At 33.8% G+C, this 18,295-nt stretch overlaps 1 long non-coding RNA gene across 1 annotated transcript; it reads right to left on the bottom strand.

Moving 5' to 3' along the window:
• Positions 1-556: 556 nt before the first annotated feature.
• LOC125058485 lies at positions 557-6,388 on the bottom strand. Its single transcript, XR_007118413.1, has 4 exons — positions 6,264-6,388; positions 4,184-4,236; positions 2,703-2,790; positions 557-1,041 (listed from the first exon to the last, which is right to left on the bottom strand). It is a non-coding gene; the product is annotated as an uncharacterized LOC125058485 (long non-coding RNA).
• Positions 6,389-18,295: the final 11,907 nt, after the last annotated feature.

The raw sequence follows: 18,295 nt of genomic DNA, 5'->3' as shown, positions 1-18,295 counted from the left end.
TCTTCTACCGCACTTACCGAGAGAGTAAGAGGAATGAATTCAGAGGAGTTGTTCGGATAATACCTGCAGTTAAGTTACATCAAAGGACGTCGATGCAGACTTTGAAATTCCACCTGCATCACCTCGACGTAGTCTCACTACTGAGCGAGATTTAAGGCAGTTTTTGGGGTGCACAACCACTATGTGGAACCAGCGACCCACTGAAATATTTTTGAGCCCATTCGACTTAGGGTCCTTCAGGAAATGAGCCTACTAACGCAACGCACTCGAGCTCTTTGGCATTGCATTGGGGTGGTATCACTACCACCAGCTAAGCCTAATCCCCTTTTTGCCCCCCTGTTCTGAAGAATTACTGACTGAAATGTCATGAAAAATAGTGAATTTTGCTTATAGTTTTTGTTTCTTTTTTCTTTATCATAATGATTGGATCATAATTGATCTGATGTCCAGAAAATATTCCAACATAAATGTTTAAATAAATTAAATAATCGTTGAATAAATTTAACTCTCTCAAACAAGATCACTGACTTGTATTTTAGGAATAAATAAAATAACAGGATTTTGATAAATTTATTTTACAAAATTTAACCACATAATACGCTCATTCACAAATTTCTTAAACTATTTGAGTACGATTTGAAAATTTAACTTAAACTATTTTGCTATGAAAAGTGACAAATGACTGAAGAAGCTAAACAGTTTTTAATAAAAATGGATAATGTGGAGGTAAGAAGGTGGTGTTCTTTCATGGATCTTTCTTCGAAGGATCTTCGACCAGTATATATCTTTAATCGGAATAATATAATAGCCGCAGATTGTAGGTTGGTATTTATTTAATAGATATAACTAAATGATAAATGGTAAAACTATCTATAATATTGTTGAAAATTGTTATAATAATTGAAATTGTTATAATTTATATTCATATTAGTATTTGATGTTCTTACATAATTATTAACGGTAATGGGTGAACTAGAAGATTGGATTACATCTGTAAAATCACAGCATTCTTCTCCAGTTGGGCACACCATTTGTATTGTCCTGAAAGTCGAAATGAAACGTTAAAAACAGATTATTATGCGTCATTATCAGATAGGTACTGACTATATACAATAGGTCCTACTCATTTACGATAAACAAATATTGTTTTAAACGAAAAACTGAATTAAGCGTTGAGAGGATTTAAAACCATTATTAAAGTTAATTATGTATTTTGACAATTATAGGGTTCTCTACACATACCTACCTACCTAGACGTAGAGTATTCACAGACAAGATGGCGTTTTATGAACAGCTGTGTACTTTTTTTTTACAATTAGTTTAAATTAACGTTATTTAAAATATAATGGATATATGATGGTATTAGCTGGTGGCCGCGACTTCATCTACACAGGAGTAAAATAATATTTTTTCAAATGATGTAGCGTAAAAGACATATTTTATCTACTTTAAATACCACAAGCGATAAAAGTATCTATTTTCATTTAGGAATCAATTATTTGTTACTACCAAATGTGCATTTGAAATAAATTATTAATTTATATTATAGTAATGGTTCACTATTTTGGCTATAATGGCTTACACATAAGACATAGATATATACCGGCCTTTTTTAAAGGACTATTTAAGATAAACATTTCCATCATACATTACATATTATGTGTAACTCTAGCGGTTTTGGCAGCGCACGCCAGAATAGTTCGCAGATGGTAGATTTTTCCTACTTACTTGCTATTTTGAATAATTCACCTAAAAATATTTATAAATTGCCTATGTGTTATTCTGATGTATAAGCTATATTATTGCAAAGTTTTATTAAAATCAATTCAGTTGTTTTTACAAGAAAGAGTAACAAACATCCATCCACACTTACAAACTTTCGCGTTTATAATATTAGTAGGGTGTGATGATATTTAATATATACTGATGGATAAGACTTGGGATCGCATTAGGTGAGAGCCGTTTTAACTAGTAAGAAACATTTTATTGGCAAGAGGAGTGTTTTTGGAAGCTTTTCAGAAAGCTCAGCTGGATTTTTTTTTTCATATCTGTTGAATTTTTAAGGCAGATTCAAGAGACTTAGAGACGGACTGATGAATATACCGCATCATAACATGGCATGGAAAGGTAGAAGAAAATATAAGACGATAATAAATCAATAGAAGGAATTGATAGATTGAAAACAGCGGAAAATAGATAGAAATGGAAACGCCTGGAGGCCACTCTCCAATGGCGGTTCATGCGAGAAAAGCATAATTAGACTAAAAACTGACATGAATAGTCATCAAAAAAATTTAGACTAAAAATTATTGTTTGGAAATTATTTTTTATCGTGACAACGAATCACTGCCCTGCGATTCTGTATCTCACTTTTCGAACTCACACAGCGGCTTTCGCATCGGCGGTCGCTCTCAAATCAGTCGTGAAGCAGTCATTTTAAGATTTGGCATTCTGATAAACAATAAACAACAAGCTCACACCTTTACAGAATCGCAGGGCTGGAATGTTTTTTTTAGTAATTTATATTAAACATTGTTTTGCCGGGAATTCTGGGACAACGTATCCTTAACCAACGTGACTTAAGTTCTTGGAAAAAATATCTTTGCGTTGCATGATTATAAGTCTTGACTCGATCTTTCCCTAAGTAGGCTTTTTAACTACAGTCAAAACTGATCTTAGTATAATAAATTAAATATACGTACCTGTAAACACTCAAGTTACCAAGGTCCGGTGCCTTACATTGTCCTGGTTTTACACATGTCCCTATTGAACCGTCTGACATGTTGCACACTGGAAAAAAAGTAATCTAAAGAGATTTAATGGTAAGGGAATCTTTTTGTTTAATAGATTTTTTGCTATTATACATGTCGCAGCCAATTAGCTTAATAAGCCGTTTAATTAACAGGCAAGCCTTTTAACTAAACAGCGCCGTTTAACTAGCGGCCTCAAAGATATTCAGTTATAAAGCCGTAGCGTTTGTTACATCATTTCATAAACTGGCTGGCTAATGCTTTCGATATCGATTGATCATGTCGCAGACATAAAAGAGATGAAACATCTGACATAAGAAAATATTTCTTTAAAAATTCGATTGCTTGAGTCTTCTTCTTGAAGTGCCTCTCCACTACTGGAGTTTGGCGGTCAGCTCGTCATACTCCTTCTTATTTTTCACCAAGCGCATCAGCTGTTCTACGCTGGCCACTCCCGTTCTCTAATATTGCGAAGCCACGACTTCCTCCTTCTGCCAGCGCGTCTTTTCCCCTCAACCTTGCCCATCATGATTACTTGAAGAAGTCGGTACCGTTCGTGTCGAAACACATGTCCCAAGTAACTTATCTTCTTCTTTTTAATGTTCAACGTGAGTTCTCGGGAGCGTTTGGCGCGCCGTAGAACTTCTTCGTTCGTGACTCTATGGATCCAGCTTTTCCTCAGCATTCTGCAGCATTCTTCGTGCTTGAGTCAGTCACAGCTAAATTCACATAACTACACTCTTCACGTTACTACACTCTTCCATTGTATTTGTTGTTTTTCATTGAACTTTGGAAAACACCATCAAAGATGTGGTTTGCCGATACCATATTGACAGTTTAAAGAGTTTCCTTTCGAGTTTGAGAGTGGTAGAAAGTGGAACTAAATTTAAATTAACAGTCAACAGGCTAGGCAAGTTTTGATTATCGATCCAAGTCATTTGCCTAGCTGTTTGATCAACTGGTTGGATATCTTGCAGGCCGCTAGTTAAACGGCGCTGTTTGGTTTACAGGCCAGGCTGTTGATTGAACGGCTAATAGAGCTAGTTGGCTGCGACATACATGCTAGCTATGATCAATGTGTTTTATGTAAGAGACTATCCCTCGGTTGCTTGAAAGATATATTTCGGCACTCGGTTTGTATTGTCAACTAATTGTAAGTTATTTTTCTATGAAATAAATAATCATCCAATAGGATATTTATTTATTTACTCCAATAGGATATTTATTTATTTACTCCAATCCAGTCCAGCAGAAAAACTGTGATATACGAATGTTCCTATAAATACGTTTCGGATCCATTCTAAAATATATTCTATAAATATATAAATCCTATTGCGGATTAAACTGTGTAAAAAATAACACTGCCCGGGTGATGTTTGCAAATATATAAAGTGAAATGAGTTTTGAGATGGTTAGTTAAAATACATTATTACCGCCATTGTTAGCGTAACAGGTCCCAATCAGGAGAGCCAGTAACAGATGTACTCTGAAACGAAAAACATATATAAATTTCTTGAGCATCACATTTTTTATTTAACCATTTTGTAAAAGAAAAGGGGCGTCCAATTCAAAGCCCTCTGTTCCTTGCGGAGCACGCTCAAACATGAGCTGCCAATTAAAGAGATACTGTTATGTATCCGAAGAATCTTGCGCAGCCTTCGAACGCGCTTTGAACCACTAGGCCTTTTAGATGTTTGTCATTGAAGAATTGTAGAGAATTAATTGAAATATCGTTTGCGTTAAAGATATTTATGAATTAGGTTGATCAATAAATTTAAATGTCGTGTACCCTATACCCCAGGCATCCCATCATCCCACCCTTTCAGAAGAACGCGTTTTGACCAAACCAATATCCAGATTGAGAATTCTGACAAACTGGTTATTCACAGCTCTTCCACACTATGAAATCAATGACGGCTCATTTGTCTAGTACCCCTGACTGCGAATCCATGGGTCCCGGGTTCGATCCCCGGCTGAGACAAACATCGATGTGATGAGCATTTGGTGTTGTGCTTAGGTCTTGGGTGTTTAAATAAATGTATTTATATGTCTATCTATCTATAATATGTATGTATATCCGTTGCCTAGTACCCATAACACAAACTTCACCAGCTTAGCATGGGACTAGGTCAATTGGTGTGAATTGTCAAAAAAAAAACGACGGGTTGCACTCCTAGGGTGCCGGCAGAAGTGCAAACTTGAATATTAACGTTGTGCATTTTTGATATTTTGGAATGGTTAGGGAATAATTTTGCACGAATTGCTTTAATTATCAGTATAAAAGTACTATCATTTATGTGGTAGAATACAATATTTATTTAAACATGACAATTTATATTACATTAAATACGCCGCGCCAGCTGTCTACTCTCCATCCGTCTTACGAATTTTCGATCAGGTCACGTGTCCTGACGCGAGTGTAATATTTTTTACCCATTTCAAAAAAAGTGTACAACGCCGCTAAAGAAGTTTTCACTTCAAAAAATTCCTTAATTCATTTATATATTGAAATATATACAATTAATTAAACAGTATTTTCAATTTTCTTAACCTACATAGTAACAATAAAAATTATTAAAAATCAAAACAAATTAAAAAGTTTGGTCCCTGTGGCAGTATACTTTTAACGCTGGCAGCATTTCCTCGCTGTATTGCGATACTTATTTTAGTTTTATTTTCCTGTAGTTTTTATATTTTTTGTCTCTTCGTGTATGTTATGTTTGCCTTCTCCCTGTCACATTTAATCTTGTATATTATTGGAGTTTACTCCTTAAGAAACGATTTAGTTATAAGGCCCGATACGGAAATTTTATGAGGAGTAAAATCAAGTGTAACACGAAAAGTTGAGGCGTTATGTAGAAGTTTTGACTGCCACGTTACAACATTGTCAGTGTTGACAGGTGTAAAAAATAAAAGTAGATTGTCTAGCGTGCCATAGAGTTTTGTCAATAGTAAGTGGTCAGTGAAATTAAAACTAAAAAGATTGTTCATTCTTATTCTTCTCTTACTATAAAAGTAACTTTGGTCACAGAAAGAAAATCCTATTTGGGCAAAGACGATGTAGGTACGTTTTATTACTACTACAAACATTTATATTATAAAAACATATATTCTTACCACCTTTATGAAAATATGGTCGACAGCCACAGAACATTATCGGCATTTTATCGTTCGTAAGGAGTAAACTCCAATCGTGCGTCGTAGCTGACACACACACTTTTTTTTATTAAATATAAATATATCAGTGTGCCGTGCCGTGTGCTCGTTGGCAAGCTTTTGTAAGTAAAGAAACAAAATCGACACGACACTGGGATATACACTAACACTGAGACTTCAAAAATTCTTTATAATCAAGTACGTAACTTAATGCTTAGTATTTACCCGTATGTCACGATTTCCTTGACATTACGAGAACATAGACAGAAATCTATTGCACAGGGATTCGAACCCTCAGTAACCTATTTCCAAATCACTTTACTAAAACTAATAATCTACTGTTAAAAAAATACTCACTTCATATTAATTAAATCACGCACAGGTCCACTTCAATCAAGATACAAACGCAAACTATTTATTATCTAAACGTTGTCATATAATATATACTAGCTTCGGCTCTCTGGTTTAAATATTAATAACAATAATACCTCGATATACGAGTGTTTTCAGAGCAAGATTTGTGAAACAAGGAAACGCACACTACACTAACAGTATCTCCCACCTCAGACTGGACATCAATCTGTTTGCGTGTTTGCTATCGAAACATTTTTGATAAGTTGGGTTCGCGATTTTTGCTTTTTGTACATTTACAAAACATTATCACATTTATTTTGTAACCATTGGTCCGCAGATGTCTATTGAATTAAAGCGTGAATTCATTTTCTTATTCAAAAACAACTGAGATGGTGTTTTGTGTGCAGCCCTGCGATTCTGTAACTCACTTTTCGAACTCTCACAGCGGTTTTCGCATCGGCGGTCGCTCTCAAGTCGTGAAGCAGTCATTTTATGAACCGCTGTGTGAGTTCGAAAAGTGAGTTACAGAATCGCAGGGCTGGAACTTGGAAAGATACGAAACGAATTAAACTTCTATGTCGAGGTACCACTGTATGTCATAAATGCAACTACAGCTTTCTTGTATTCTTCTTAGTATAGGTTATAGATAAAGGCGGATTCCTAGGCGGACCCTAGGATGTGGTATCACAAATTCTTAATTGACAATCGATACAGACCAAAATCATTATTACATTTTACACTCAGACTAAACTTTGCCTCTGTAACCCCTCCCCCACCGACCCCCGAGGCACAAATTCTACATCCTTCCTTAAGTTTTGTACATAATTTGACGACAATAATTCGATGAAAAATTACAGCGTATTCTATAAAAGAATAATCCATTTTAATATATCAATTATACATAAACGTCAATGTAAAATAAAATAGGAACAGTATATGAAAATGAGCATATTAGATATCAGAATTTCCGGGGCTTTATTATTATTATTAATTATGTATTTGTTATTTTAATAGATAAATTTGTTTCGATAAAATAATCCATCATTATGTTAGTATAAACTTACGGACTATAGCCCGGTCATTTTAGACAATTGAAATAAAGAAAATTCCGACAAAGCCAAATCTTCGTAGAGACCTTAGGTTTACCACAAGGAATAAAGTGTCAAAAGTCCCCATCAGTCCCATGTGAGCTTAGGGACTTATTCGGGGTCCAAAGTCAAAATTTTAGGCTTTTTGGATTTTTCTCGAAAACGGTAAGTTTTATCGAAAAGTACCTCAAAGCAAAGTTGTAGATCTTAAAATTCTCTATAAAAATGGTTTCTATGATTTTTTCTCTAAGACCCACTATTTCCCAGATATTGCGCTTTTAAGAATCACGTTCTACATAATATGCACACATTTCCTCACCACCTGTGAGGTAGTGTACTCGGCGCGTTTTTTTTAACGTGGTATCCCCGGTAGGCCTATTCCACGAACCTTTCTGACGTTATTTTCAAGAACAATAATTATTTAATAGTATGAAGATTATTGATATGGGTTACTGAGTTTAACTGTCGCTCAAACTTTTTTTTATTACTTTAATCTGACTCATACTCTTCATATTATTCAACTTCAACAATCATGTTTTCTTCAATTTCTTTTTGTTCTTATTCTTCTCCTTCCTGTTGATAAGTGCTTAGAAATTGTTCAAATGAAGATGAATCAGTTGTCTCTTCATCAAAATCACATGAATCTTCCTCTCTTTTATTTAATTGAACATTTGAGCAAGAGACACCTTGGCAATTGGTACACGCTGGAGAACACTGCAACCCTACTTTTTTACAGCCACATTTGGCACTACAACCTTTCTTGCAATTGCAAAAAATAGTGTTAAGAAGTTTTTCTGGAGCAGGGGGCAGTAAAGTTCGAATCGGTTCCAAAGTATTATTTATCAATTTCCAACCCCAGACTTCAGGGTTCAGTTCATTGCCTTGCCATGTCTGAACTTGATAGTATACTCGAAACAAATGTTGACTAGCAGATGCCGATGTTGGAGGAAGACAAGATAGCTGTACTTGCTTTTTGTTTCGTGTATTTTTTACAAATGTTAAATATCTGTACGTATCTAGGCAATCAATTTTTTTTGGAGCTCCATAAACCGCAAGAAGAAACCGAATTCCTTTAGTAATTAGTATTTGAGGTGAAGAATTAATTTCTGTAAATACTTTTGCGCAGTCAATCAAATCATTTTTTTTTTCAAATAATTTCAATACTGAATTTTTGCCCCTTCTAAACATTTCTGACGTGGTATCGCATCCGGTCATCGCATGTAAAAATAAAATAAAGTTTTGGCATTTTGGATAAGCTGATAAACTTTTAGAAGAATATATTTCTGTCCGTTGCTGCGCCTTCCCAGGTTATACTAATAATGTATACATAAAAGAGACACGAGTAGGCATTTTTGGTTGCTTGAGTACCTAAATATGTATATACGTGGCATATGTGTGCATACTATGTAGAACATGATTCTTACAAGCGCAATATCTGGGAAATAGTGAGTCTTAGAGAAAAAATCATGGGGATCATTTTTATAGAAAATTTTAAGATCTTTGCTCTGAGGTACTTTTCGATAAAACTTACCGTTTTCGAGAAAAATTCAAAAAACCTAAAATTTTGACCTTTGACCCCGAATAAGTCCCTAAGCTCACATGGGACTGATGGGGACTTTTGACACTTTATTCCTTGTGGTAATCCTAAGGTCTCTACAAAAATTTGGCTTTGTCGGAATTTTCTTTATTTGATCACTATTTTTATGTCTAAAATGACCGGGCTATAGTATATTATGTATTATTAAAAATGTGAGCCGTCACGGGACGCCTGGCAGATGTGAAACATCGACATTATTTTGTAAAAGTAATATGCAGAAAATAACAGAGAAACTAAATATGTCATAATGATAAAATAAAATATTACGACTTTTTTTCCAGATAACGATGACTATTTATTGAATAAACATTTATTTTCATTAAATACAAAAATTTACGAATTTATTTCAAATCGTGACTACTTAATTCGTTAATCAGTGACTTCGAAATACACACACCATACACACTACTGCATATAGACTGTATAAATATACCATCATATAGCGTGGCGACGCGTCGCCACGCCAGAATTCGGTTTTACGTGCGGCTATAGATGTTTCACATCAAAAAGCTAAACATAAAACCCATGAAACATTCTATGCATACACTCGTCGATCGTAACCGACAAGTGTACGCACAAAATGCTTCATGATAGGCGAAGACAGGTTTTCTGCCACAGTCTTCAAGATGCTGTTCCGACAGCCTCATGCCCGGCTCAACAGATTTTTTTTATTTTTTTTTTATTCTAATAATAGCCCAGAAGTCATTTGTATGGGCTCGGGCGAACATCTCCGAAGCACTAAAGAAACGAGGCAGTCCCAAGAGCATCCTAAACATTACTGCAAACAGTATTGCAAAAGATAAGGTTTTAATAAACAATTAAAAGATCCAAGACACTTACAGGTAAATTAGCTTGGAGAAATTTTTGCGTTTGTAGTAGTGTATGGTCAGCAAATAAAAAAAAAAACAACATTTTATTTTTAGTTTTTATTTTTTTAAAGGTAATATACGTTTGTGGCTGGAGCACACCAAATGCGTACACGTCTACGCATACGCACTACGTACTAATACGGACGTGAAAATGTGTATCCACTGCATTGTAATCTATGGAACTGTATGAGGCAGATAAGCCAGTTCCAAATATTACAAGCAGTGAATGCCGGTTTTCACTTCAGTGAAGACGTGTATGAATTAGGTGTTCTCCGGCCATAAATGTTTTATTCTAATAATTCATCAACCCCAGGCATATCACAATCATCCCCATCCTCGCTTTCATCAGATGAATTATTTAAATTAATTATGATTCGTTCTGATATTGTGTCTAAAGCTGCGTCTCTACCCTGATATTTGTTTTCCTCCTCAATAGCATGCAGACAAACTTTTCTCCATTCCTCTACAGTTATGGCGTTCATTTTTTCTTCAGCTAATGACATTATAACCTTCATATTCATTGCGACATTCTTTTTTGCGACATATGTTTTCACTATCCCCCATATATTTTCTATAGGATTAAACTCCGGATGGTATGGTGGTAAACGCAGCACAGTATGACCGTGCTGTCGTAATATTTCGTCTATCTTGTACTCTACAAATCTCGCCTTGTTTTGCAGAATCAGTTCATATAATTGAGGCTTAAGCAACGTGGATGAATGCTCAATGTTTCGCAATGTCAGCCAGTCAATCATTTGCTGTTTTCTAGAATTACTATTCGGTGCAGGATTTTGTATTGAGTTATGATATGGTGCGTTGTCAACAACAACAACACTATTTGGTTGTAAGTTGGGTATTAATTGAGTTTGAATCCACCTTGAATAGTTGTCATAGTTCATATTGTCGTGGTAATCTCCACTTTTTTGGTTGGCTTTAAACATAAGCAATGCATTTGGTATAAAGCCATCCATACCACCGGCATGAACAATGATTAAGCGGTTGCCTTTCGATATATGTTGCTTCAAACCTGAAGTGCTTCCATCTGACCAAGATTTCGAGAGGGTATGTGATGTATGTATATATGTTTCGTCGGTGTAAGCAATTGGTCGGCGTTGTTCACGATATTCAGCAATTTTCATCAAATAATTAATTCGCAAGTATCTAATTTCGTGTTTTTCCATAAGAAGTTTCCGGTTATCTTCTGTTTGCTTCCAATTAAAACCTAATGACATGACGTGTTTTCGTAACGTGCTGATACAACCTTTATAATCGATATCTTCTTTTAATTTTGCGTGCAAAGTTTTCAAAGTGGGAATTTCTTTATTTGTGATGTGGAAGTCATGAATTGTTCTTCTGATAACTTGCTGATCAAAGTTATCGATTACTATTGTAGGTTTACGATTCGGTTTCTTTTTAGGAGATTTAAATGTTACTTCCTGATCTGAAGGTCGACATTTGCTTTCTGATACTACCTTTCTGACGGATGCTATTGAAATTCCCGTTGATTTAGCAACTAATTGAGTGGGAGTCATAATACTGCTCGGGTTGTTATTACACTCATTTTCGAAATATTTGTACAAACAGTACAAAACTTCTTTAGTTTGAGAAGTCAAAGGCTTGCCTCGACCATGTTTTAACACTGGAGCCATTTTTAATTAACAATATAAAGTTGCAACACTTACACACAAATTAAACACTTCAACAAATATTATAACAATAATAACAAACAATAACAACAATCAACAAATACAAAATTTAACAATTAACGTAATAATTATAATTTTTGAATGAAATGTGTGCTTTATGTTCTAACAGTACCAAGCGACTGACGCCGGACTGCACGTGGCACCTGCGGACAGCGTAAACTGGTTTATTCTGGTTTTGTGCGTGTTTCCACTTTCCACTATCAAGTGACGATTTTTTGCTTTAGATTGAAATATCTCGGAAACGGTGCGTCCTAGGCCAAAAATAAATTTTGACCCCCCCGTAGACCCCCCGGAGTTTTAAAAACCTAGATGAAAGGAAAAAAAAATATATATCGGTCTCTCCTCTTTGAAGTTTCACTTCTATCGTGTGTGAATCGCGCACACACCTTTTTTTTATAAAGTCAAAACCTTTTTTTTTAAATAAAAACTTGTTTTTATTGATAACAAAAATCAGAGTGTTGCTAGGGATAAGTATAATATTAAATAGTAATGTTAGGATATCGAAACATTTTTGTATAGGCCAGAACGATATAGTGGAAACGCGCTCTAAGATCTGAGTAATATACACACCACTACATATGCAAAAATTTCTCGAGACTAATTTCACTGTAACTCGTATCTCAAATCCCGCAATGGCTGTCAATTAACCGTGTCATCGTACAGAGTTAGTAGCCATTGGCTATCTTTGCGAGTGGTTGGGTCGTACTACAATAGAAGTTCTGTAGGAACTGGTCACCGACCTTCTATCGTGGATTGGATTTCAGCGTTATAGATACTATAACTAAACTAAAACATTAAATGCAACAATAACTTTCCTTTTTATTGTCTTTTATTGATATAACTTTTACACATTTAAAGAAAACACTTTTTACCGGATTAAAGTTATGTATTATAAATTTATAATTATTTTACATAATTTTAAATTTAACCGACGTTTCGCGTGCTTTACACCTATGTCCTCAGGACACCGTGAGCCATTTCTGCCAAAACCCTCCACCTTTTAGTCGATACCAACTCCGGGGAAATAAATACAGATAATACAACTTTATCTACAGCTGTGATACTTTTTGACATTTAACACCTTTTGTCTTCAGTCACCGTGACCAAGCACGATGTAAAGCACGCGAAACGTCGGTTAAATTTAAAATTATGTAAAATAATTGTAAATTTATAATAATACATAACTTCAATCCGGTAAAAAAGTGTTTTCTTTAAACTTTCCTTTGGCTGAAGATTATTTTAAGTTTCGATGAACTCCTAAATACATAGACGCGCAGAACCAACCACCTAAAATATTTGTAGAATGCATAGAAAAGATTTGCAGCTCACAATAATATCTATGGTGGACAATTTTGTTTTAACATATGGCTTAAGCAACCGTTAGTTCTTAAATAACGACTCTAAGTACGGTTTATACTTATCTCAAAAGATTCAGCTGTAATATCCAATGTCAAAACGTCTCATAGCCTAGCGGTCTTATTAAGTGACAGGTAGGTGAGGGGTACCGGGTTCGATTCCCGGTTCGAGGGCTAGTTTTAATTTAAATTTGTTCTCGGCCTTTGGGAGGGTTGTGCGGTACCGGGCGGGTGCTTAAACCGTATATGGAGGACATGATCGAATTTCTAAGGCAAAAACCACGAATGATAAAAATCTCATACTTGACGCTGGCTAATGCACAAACCGTGCCAAAGCCATAAATAAAAAAAATAAAAAAGTACGGTCTATACTTATGTCAAAAGATTCAGCTGTAATATCCAATGACAAAACTTAACCATAAGTAAATAGTTGATTAATTTAAACAAAACAACAACGTCAGATTGATAACATTTAACTTTTAATGCATAATGGAAATAAGATATAAAATTAATCATATCTTTTATCTATGGTTTTTGCATACCATTAAAATATATATTTTAACGAGCATATTATTACATTATTACATTATTAAATATTGTAATAAATACAGATTTTTTTATTTAAATAAAATCTAACGTGTCTCATGGTATTATATACATTCGTGGTTATTTTTATTAACAAAATCATAAATGCGAATACATATCAATTAGGTACTTTCTTCGTTCCGATTGAGTTCTATAGTTTTTAATAAATACTATTTATTGAATTACTTTTTATTAACACCATTATTTTCTATGAAAAGTTTAAATTCCTCCCCCTTAAATTTAATGTGTCCTGCGTATATCTTCATTTCGTATTTTTACGTTCGTAACTAACATTATGTATTTTAAATACTATTAGATTATTACTAGCTGACCCGACAAACGTCATTTTGCCATGTACTCGTATATTAGTTCTAGGAAACATTTTTTTACTTCAATAAAAGTAACTATCTACTATAATAAAAAATAGGGGTTGATCGTTGTGGGGTGACAATTAAGGGTTATATGTATTTTTGTATGCTGTATCATAAAAAAATAAAAACAAGTTTTGTCTAAAAAATTAACATTTAGGGGGATGAAAAATAGATGTTGTCCGATTTCAGTTATACCCAATATGCACACAAAATCTCATGAGAATCGGTCAAGCAGTTTCGGAGGAGTTTAACCACAAACACCGCGACACGAGAATTTTATATTTTAGATTGTGTTTTAAAACTATTTATTTGTTTAATTATCTACTCGTACATATTAGACAGTTAAGAACACACGTTAACATCTACACCACACCACAAGTTCACGGGGTGTTGTGTATTCATAAAAAATAATTTATCACATTTCACCGTTCTAACAAAAGTACTGTGATAAAAAAATATTGATTGTTTGTAAAGTAGGTTTACGATCGAGATGTTTACGTGATAACGTCTTATTGGTGATATAAGTTTTTGGGAAGTAAGGAATTAATGAAGATAACAATTTTTTCAAATTTTAAATTACTATCTATCGTTTTATTCACACTTTTGATGATAAATTTCGGGTGTAAAATGACAAGTTTACTTATTCGACTATGATATACATTTTTCTTCATACATTCACGGAATGACTGGCAGCGCTCGAGATGAGACGGGAGATCGGTCCGTCTCTCTCTCGTTATACCTGCGATCGCGCTCGTGAGGTTTTGGTGTGACACAAGTTTCTGAACATGTCACCCGACTAAAACGATTTTAAAGACGTTATCACGTCAAAAAGTAGGTAATTTGCTATGTGGTATTTGGGTCTTTCAAGCTATTATTATTCCTTAAGTATAATATTATGTATGTTTTCACAAACTTCGGAACCAATGTATCGACATAATCCGTTTTTATTTAAATCAGGTAACAAACGGTACAAATTTTATCAAAATAGGTGCAGCCGTTTGATATTGGATATTCACGCATGCAGGAAGGGGACTTGTGTATCTAGGTTTTGTAAACCGATTTGGTTTATTTTTATACGCTTTATAATAGCTTCACCTGTATGTATGTATGTAGGTATGTATGTATGTATGTAACCGACTCCTTCGGACTCGATTTTGACCCACTTTTCACGGACAGATTTAATTCAAACTTTGCGCACCTATCAAAGATCGATGACAATGCAATAATCCGAAAAAAAGAATGAAAAAAATAAAAAAAATTTGCTCGATAGACGAAAAATATTATAGGCACAGAGCGTCCCACGCTTTTTCACAATAATACCAGTATTTTTTGTTCATTACCATTTTCAGCCTAAATTAGGAATTATTTACATTATTCTTAATTAATATTTATTAAAATTTATTTTCTGTTTTTTAGTTTAGTTTTCTATATAAAGCGTGTTTTCTAGTTTTTTTAAACTATTATTTATTCTTAATTGCTTTTATTTAAATAACCTACCTAGTCCATTGATAAAAATATCTGTTCAGTAATTTCATTCTGCCCAGCAATGTGTGCAAATATAATCATCCATGTAAAATAAAACACATCAGTAAATTCAATAATTTATTATGTCAACTTTGGTTACACGATAAACACTTGGAAATTGGAGGAAAATAAATAAAAATAATATTCACTAACTGAAAAATTAAACACGATTTATACTTATGGATCACAATAATCTATATATAAAAAATGAATTGCTGTTCGTTAGTCTCGCTTAAACTCGAGAACGGCTGGACCGATTTGGCTAATTTTGGTCTTGAATTATTTGTGGAGGTTGCGTAAACATAAATAATAAGTAAATTAAAATACTAAAAAATACAATTGAATTTTCCAATAAAATCTGTTCCTATTGTGTGTTCCTACGTATTTTTAGAAATAAAGAGGTATCACCTGGTTGTCATATATTTATAGGTGCCTACAGAAATGTGTGTATCATGGCTGTAGTTTGAGGTTGTATTTGGTCTGTTTTAAAAATGTTTATCACAAAATGTTTATCACACAAAAATATGAAGGTGATACGAAGTTACGTTAGTTATAAGTTAGTTAAGTACGCGAGTTCATTTGGTACCTAACTAAAAATAAAATATTTACGTGTATAATAAAAAAAATTCAACAAGAAAATATTGTTGAATAAATTTTTTCCAAAATGGAATAAATATAATCTAAACATGACATGTTAGAATATGTATAATAAGTTTGGCTACTGTGTGAATAAGAAGATTGGATTACATCGGTAAAAGCACAGCATTCATCTCCCGTTGGGCACACCATTTGTAATGTCCTGAAAGTCGAAATGAAACGTTAAAAACAGCTTATTATGCGTCACTATTAGAAACTGACAAATTACAAAAATAATTTACAATAAATAAATATTATTTTCAACAAAAAACCAAATAAAGCTTTGAGAGGAATTATAACAATTAATATTGTATTTTGACAATTATAGTGTTCACTATTGGTTTCATAGAAAACGCCATTACAAATAGCGACAGCCATCTTGTGTCATCAGTCGTAGCGTATTCACAGACAAGATGGCGGTTTATGATCAGCTGTGTATTTTTTTTTACAATAAGTTTAATTTAACGTGATTTAAAATGTGATGGATATATGTTATGTATGAGACTCTTTTATGGGTCAGGATTTTTTTATTTAACATATTTGAGAGCGGTTCAGGTGGTTTAACTATCAAGGAATATTTTATTGATACACAAAAAACCCAAGATGCACAGTCTCGAATAAAAGTAACGCTCGAAAGTTTCCCGAAACACTATTTCTGTCCCTTTCTATAACAGTATGTCTATAACAGTATATGTTACAAGCATATAGTATTGCAAAATCAACCTTACGCGAATTGCTTAAAGTTGTTATTACAACGCAGTGTATACGTACTTAAAGCAATAAAATTTTACGACCGACCGTGGTCGGTAGGACAAGGTATTGAGTGGAGTCGAACATGAAATTTTTATTTACAACTATTTAACGTAATTTTAAATTTTTTCTTTAAATTAAAAAAATGTTAAATTGGTTACCTCCTGACCTACACTTTATATAGCGTAAATATATTTGTCAAAAACTACACACAAAAAAGGTCAAAAGTACATAAATTTATTTATAAAAAAAAACACAAATAAATAACATCGACTCCACTTATAAGACGCGAGACTATTTGAAATGAGCGCACAATTTAGAATGTTGCGCTCATTTTTTGAGGAAGTTTTTTAGACGTTGAGTGTGCATCTTGGGTTTTTTGTAAATCAATGGCAAGAGGAGTATTTTTGAAAACTTTGTTTGCCCATAAGCAAATATTTTGAAACATTTATGCATATCTGTTTAATTTTTAAAACAGATCCAAGAGACTTAGAGATCGACTATCGATCGGCATGTATATCATTTATAATACAAAATAGGGGTTGATTGTAGAGGGGTGAGAATTAGGGGTTGTATGATTTTTTAATGCTGTATCATAAAAAAATAAAATTTATCTAAAAATTCAAATAAAAAAAATTAGGTGTGGACTACCGTTAACATTAAGGGGGAATAAAAATTGATGTTGTCCGATTCTCAGACATACCCAATATGCACAGAAAATTTCATGAGAATCGGTCAGGCCGTTTCGGAGGAGTTTAACCACAAACACCACGACACAAGAATTTTATATATTAGATTATGAAATCTGGGACATCATAGCCTTAACCAACGTGACTTAAGTTCTTGGAAAAAATATCTATGCGTTGCATGATTATAAGTCTTGACTCGATCTTTCCCTAAGTGGGCTTTTTAATTGCAGTGAAAACTGATCTTAGTATAACAAATTAAATATACGTACCTGTAAACATCCGAATCAGCAAGGTCCGGTGCCTTACATTGTCCTGGTTTTACACAGATCCCTTTTGAACCATTTGACATGTCGCACTCTGGAAAAAGAAATATCTAAAGAGATTTATATTTATAGATTACTAGCTGGCCTGGCGAACATCGTACCGCCTAACAGTCGATTCTTTATTTTTTTTAATACTTATTCTGCTATTCGGGACACCGGTCTAGCTAGTAATATAAAAAAAAGAAAGTTGATAAGACAACAAATACATTATGTCAAAAAATAAAAATTTACCTTCCCGGAACCCCTCCACTAACACTTGAACTTTATGATATGGTATTAAAGTTCAAATTGCCTTTAAATATTATTACGAATATTTTGTATGGGAATATAGAAAAGTGTTGTTTTTAGACTTTTTCACTCAATTTTTTAATTTTTCCGTAAGAACCATCCTCGTACTTCAAGGAATATTATAAAAAAAGAATCAGACAAATCGGTCAAGCCGTTTTCATGTTATGTCGTGACAACGGAAAACGGGTTTCATTTTTATATATATAGATGATATAGATATAGACTAGCAGACCCGCCAAGCGTTGCTGTGGCTA

Source organism: Pieris napi, chromosome 18 (assembly GCF_905475465.1).
Source record: "Pieris napi chromosome 18, ilPieNapi1.2, whole genome shotgun sequence".
NCBI lineage: Eukaryota > Metazoa > Arthropoda > Insecta > Lepidoptera > Pieridae > Pieris > Pieris napi.
This window is presented reverse-complemented; position numbering and strand designations above follow the sequence as displayed.